We start from the raw sequence: 5,091 nt of genomic DNA, 5'->3' as shown, positions 1-5,091 counted from the left end.
GTGGGGGCTGGCTTTTCAGCGAGAGGGAAACTGAGGCGAGGTCAGGATCTGGGCAGCTTTCCTGTCTCCCTGCCGTGGCTGTGCCCCGTGAGCCCCCATCGGTAATTCAAGCCGAGAGTCCTCCTGGTGAGGTGGCAGCTGTGCCCCTGCCAGCCAGCCAGAGCCAGCACTCGGTCCCCACGGGGAGCTGGTGGCTTCTGCCCCGTGGCACCCGCACAGGGCAGGAGAGGAGCATACAGGGTACAGCGACAGAGGTCCCCAGAGCACACACAGAGCCAGCCCGGAGCAGGGACAGGGCAGTGCGGCAGCCAACAGCCCCCAACACGGGCTGTCTGGAGCTGGAGGAGAGTTTGCCCTCAGTACCCACGCTGCCAGGCTGATGGCTGGATCCCTACCTGTCCTGGGGCTGTGGGTGGCACTGGGGCAGGCAGGACCCCAGCCGAGCTCCTCTGCCCTGGCGTTGCTGGTGCTCAGCTCCCGGGGTGACTGGTGTCCCTTCCCTGGCAGGACAGTGGCTCATGTGGCTCCGAGAGTCTCCAGTCACCCGGGAGATGACCCTGATTCAAAGGCTTTTCCCAGCCCAGCCGGGGAGGGCTCTGGCCCGGCTCCAAGCCAGGAGGTGCCGGAGCCTGTGCCCGGCCCGTCCCTTGCACGGCCCCGGCAGCACCGAAGGGGCACCCGGGTTTGGGAACGGGCCAGGCACTGCACCCCGGCAGGAGGAGCCGCCGCGGCGGCACTCCCCGCCTGGCCCCGCGGGGACCCAGCCTCCTGCTCAGAGCCCCGGAGGCTCAGTGAGGAAATGCCCCGGGAATGCTTTTAGGAGAGGGTGGTGAGAGACAGCAGCCAGCCCCGTGGGCTCCTGGCTGGCAGCTGCCTTTGCAGCCAGCCGGCTGCATCGCGGCGCTGTTGCTATTGCTCAGGGAACAGCCGTCCCACAGCCGAGAGGGAACTATTTACAAGCAGCAGCGAGGTGGAGCGCACGGACCTGTTTGGGGACGGAGGCTGAAGGGTGAATAATCTGCTCCCAGGCAAGGGCTCCACGAAACACCCGGCTCTGCCCAGCCTGGCTGCGGCCGCCCTCATCAGGAGAGTGGCTCTGCCAGTCAGGATTTGACACGGACAGCGGGGAATTTCGCTCAGAGGGAGTGGGACCCCAGCCAAGGGACTGGCACTGGAGTGCCAGGATGAGAGTGACGGAGCCCCTGGGCTTCCAGAGAGCACATGCCTGGCTGTCTGCCCTGCTGGGGCACGGAGCAGCCTGGCACAGGGACTGCCCCTGCTTGCCATCCTCCTCGCCAGCAGAGATGATCTGGGCTTGGGACAGTGCCAGGACAGCCCCACGCCATCGTCCCCTGCCAGGTGCCCACGCTCTCCCACTGCAGCTCCTCTGGCACCAGCAGCACCAGGAGAGCAGCAGTTTGGGAACAGGAGGGCAGCAGGTGCTCCTGGCAGCAGGACAGGTCTCCACAGGGCAGCACCTGCCCTGGGGATGCGGAGGAGCCGATGAAGGGATGCAGGGTCGGGAGTGGGCACTGGCCCCAGACACATGAGCTACCCCATTTCTTGGGAAGAGAGGCCTTACCATGGAGGAGTGTCACATCTGCCAGGCTTGCCTGTGCTTCCAAGTCCCCATGTCACATCCAAGCGGACCCCAGGACGGCGGGAGAGCGGAGCGTGCCAGGAGCCAGAGGAGCTGAGGGGGTGTGAGAAAACCCCGGTTCCTCCCAGCGCTTCCTGGGCTGCCTGGCCCCTCCCTGCCCGTCATTGTGCTGAGCTTTCCTGCTGCCTGGCAAAGCCCTGGGGCCGGCACGGCTGAGTCAGGCCTTCTGCACCCTCATCATCCTCCCGGGGTGTCAGGGGAAGCTGAGGCACAGGAATGTCCGGTCCGCAGTCATGTGGCCAGGCAGGAGCAGCGCCAGGACATGGGAGTGGGACACCGTGGGGCTGCTCAGGGTGCTGGGGAGTCCTGCCCTGGCTTCCAGCTCCAGCAGCTTTCCCAATGGGAAGCTGAGCTCAAAGCAAGGAGACTTGCTGAGGCAGAGAAGCAGAGCCCCTGCTCTGTCCCCAGCTGCTGTCCTGCCCGTGCCCAATGGCAGGTGTCCCCTCTGTCCTGCCCGTGCCCGGTGGCAGCTATCCCCCTCAGTGGCCACGGAGCCCCAGAGCAGGCTCAGCTCAGCTTACATAGCGCTGGCTCCATCCAAGGTGTCACAGCACAGCTGCTTCTCGCTTACGCAGGCTCGGAGCTGTGTCCCCTGTCCCCTGAGACACAATGTCCCAGCCTGGAGGTTACGTGGGAGCTCCCAGCACTCCGCAGTGGTGGATGCAGAGAGGGGACCCTGTGTGAGGCACTTCACACGCTCCAGAGTACAAATGGTTTGGGGCTGAGGGGCTCTGTGTCCAGCTGAGAGTGCCAGCAGGGTGGGACAGCCTCCTGCCAATTCCCCAAGGGGAACAAGGCACAGAATTCCTCCAGGTACCCATTTCCCTCTAGGAAGGGTGACCACGAGCAGCCCTGGGGGGAATGTGCCACGAAATGTTTGCTGCCTGTAAGGGACAGGAGTCATCCTTGTCGACAGATGGGGACCCCAGTGCCTCTGTCACAGCCCGGCTCCAGCGCTGCCCCCCACCACTCCCACCCCCCAAAGTGACAGGCCCTGCCCAAGGTGACTCATCCAGCCCGGACCAGCCTGGCCAGGGCCCTTCCCCTGCCAGCCCTGGGCCTGAGAACCTTCCAAGCTCACACCACATGGCCGGGAGTCATCGCCCTGGCCTCGCTCCGCGCTGCTGCCACATCCCCACCCTGCTGCAGAACCTGCTGCTCACTGCTCCGGGGCCACCCCCCAGGCAGCAAAACCCCAAACCCACGGGGGACCCTGACGTAAAACCCAGGGCATGAGTTACTGCTTTGAGGTCTGTGGGTGGCAAAAAAGAAGGGAACCCCCGGGCAGGCGGCTCTGCCCACGCCGGGGGACAAGGCAGGTGCCGGGGAGGGCGGCTCAAAGCCGGGATTTTGTGTGTGAACTCTGAACCCGCTCCTTGGAGAGAAACCTCTCCCCCTGGTTTTATCCAGCTGAAGGAAGAGGGGGGCAGTTTTCTCTGTCTCCGTGTCCCCCTCCCCGGGGCGGTGTCCCCACGGCACCCCCTGCACTCACCTGCATGTGCCGTGGGTGGCCGATGGCTGCTCAGAGCACGGCGAGGGGCGACCAGCCAGGCATTTGGTGATGCCCTCGGGGCTGATCCTGCCTCCTTGGGGAGCTTCCCCCTGGCACCGGCGATGGGCGATGTGGAGATGGGCAGCAGCAGAGCCCTTTGCAGGGGACAGGACACCCCGGTCTCAGCCCCTCCGCCCTGGGAGGCAGCGCAGTGGCCGGAGGCGGCCGAGCCCGAGGGCTGTGGGGCCACGTAAAAACACCACCGCAGAAATTCAGGGCTCAGGTTACCGCCAGATAAATATAGTGTCTTTATCTGACCTCACAGGGCGCTGAAATGCTCCTCTCGCATTCCAGCCTGGGGAGGCTTAAAGGGGACGTGAACCGGGGGGGCCAGTGGCCCGCGGCAAGGGGGTGCCGGGAGGGGAGGCTGCGGGGGCAGCGGGAATGGAGAGGGATGACTGAAGGTAAGCGTGAGGAACGGAGAGATTTGGGGAGGGAGATGGAGGTCCAGGAGGGAGAGGATAGAGGAAGGGTTAAGGGAGGGAGCAGGGGGGACACAACTTGGTGTGGGGGGCAGGGAGGCACAAAAAGGCCTGGAGTAGAGCACGAGGGTGAGGTGAGGAGTGGGACTGGGGTTTGCCCCCCTTGGGGCGAGCTGTAGGGAGAAAAGCCCCCTAAACCTTCAGCAGAGGTGGGCACGGGGCAGCTGGCGTGGCGTGGCCACCCCTCGTGGGGACACCGGGGCAGCGCTCCGGGACGCCTGACCCGCCCAGGGTACGGCACCTGCGCGGCCGTGACTCAGCGAGCACCTGCCGAGGATAATGGGGAGGGATGTAATTAGGGTGGCATCTCCCTCCCGCCTGGCTCCAGCCCTTAAACAGGGAGGGACGCGTCGGGGCGTCACTCTGGGAGGTGGCGCAGGGTCACCAATGGTGTTAGGGGGTGGTCCGAAGCCCTGGGCAGCCCTCCAGGCAGCGTGTGGGCACACGGGCTCCGGCGGGACTCTGGTGTGACGGGCACAGGAGCTTTGGGACACACGTGCACACCCAGCCCCACCCCCAAGGCCACTTCCACCCCTGGTAATTTCCCCCCCAGAGGATGGATGGGCCAGGACCAGACTTGGGGTCCCCTGCTTTGCCTCCCTGCCACCGCCGTGGGCACTAGGTGGCCTCTGGGATGGAGCCAGGGGTTTAGGGACAGGGATAGGGGACAAAGGGTCTGGGCACGGGGGCCATGCTCCGGGTGAGCAGGAGGGGGTTGCCCTGCCCAGGAAACTCAAGTCTTTCCCCCCTGCCTGCTTCTCTCCCACAGGCATTGGGGTGCTGGAGGCACAGGGGGGCTGCCTGGGGAGCTGTGCTGCTCAGCAGGGTCCTGGAGCCCAGCCCCACACAGCCCCTGCCCCCACTGCCGCACACATGGGCGCCTGTGGCTCCAACACACAACCTAGGTAGGGTTTTATTGTGCAGACAGAGGAACACTCCTGGATGATAAGGTGGTTTTTTTTGTTGTTGCTTTTCATAGGGTTCTTTTTTTTCCGTTTTTTTCCTTTTCCCTTAACAGAATTTCTTTGACGACAAGCTGTGGAAACAACTACAAATGTTCACAAAAAAATGAGACTTGAGCTGCGTCCGTGCTCTGCCGCTGGGCTCTGTGCCTGCCCCGGCGCTCACCAGCACGCCCAGGGAGCTGGGCACAGCCAGGCCTCAGCTGGGCACGACCTCAGCAGCACTAGACAGCAAGCAAGCAGGCAGGGATGGGCAGGGGATGGGCACGGGGGAAGGAAGCAGCTCTGGAGAAGAGCAAGGAGTGGGGAGCAGCTGCTGTGTATTGCTCTAAGCTGTGGTGGCACAGCCCAGGCTGCACGGGTAGCACAGCTGGGGCTCACCCCATGGACCTGGATGCTCCTGCCTGCCTCTTCCCTTCCCCGTTCCCTCCCCTC

At 64.6% G+C, this 5,091-nt stretch overlaps 1 long non-coding RNA gene across 1 annotated transcript; it reads right to left on the bottom strand.

Moving 5' to 3' along the window:
• Positions 1-382: 382 nt before the first annotated feature.
• LOC108447681 lies at positions 383-2,350 on the bottom strand. Its single transcript, XR_001863340.1, has 2 exons — positions 1,583-2,350; positions 383-500 (listed from the first exon to the last, which is right to left on the bottom strand). It is a non-coding gene; the product is annotated as an uncharacterized LOC108447681 (long non-coding RNA).
• Positions 2,351-5,091: the final 2,741 nt, after the last annotated feature.

Source organism: Corvus brachyrhynchos, unplaced genomic scaffold, assembly GCF_000691975.1.
Source record: "Corvus brachyrhynchos isolate BGI_N302 unplaced genomic scaffold, ASM69197v1 scaffold46, whole genome shotgun sequence".
In the NCBI taxonomy this organism is placed as follows: Eukaryota; Metazoa; Chordata; class Aves; order Passeriformes; family Corvidae; genus Corvus; species Corvus brachyrhynchos.
This window is presented reverse-complemented; position numbering and strand designations above follow the sequence as displayed.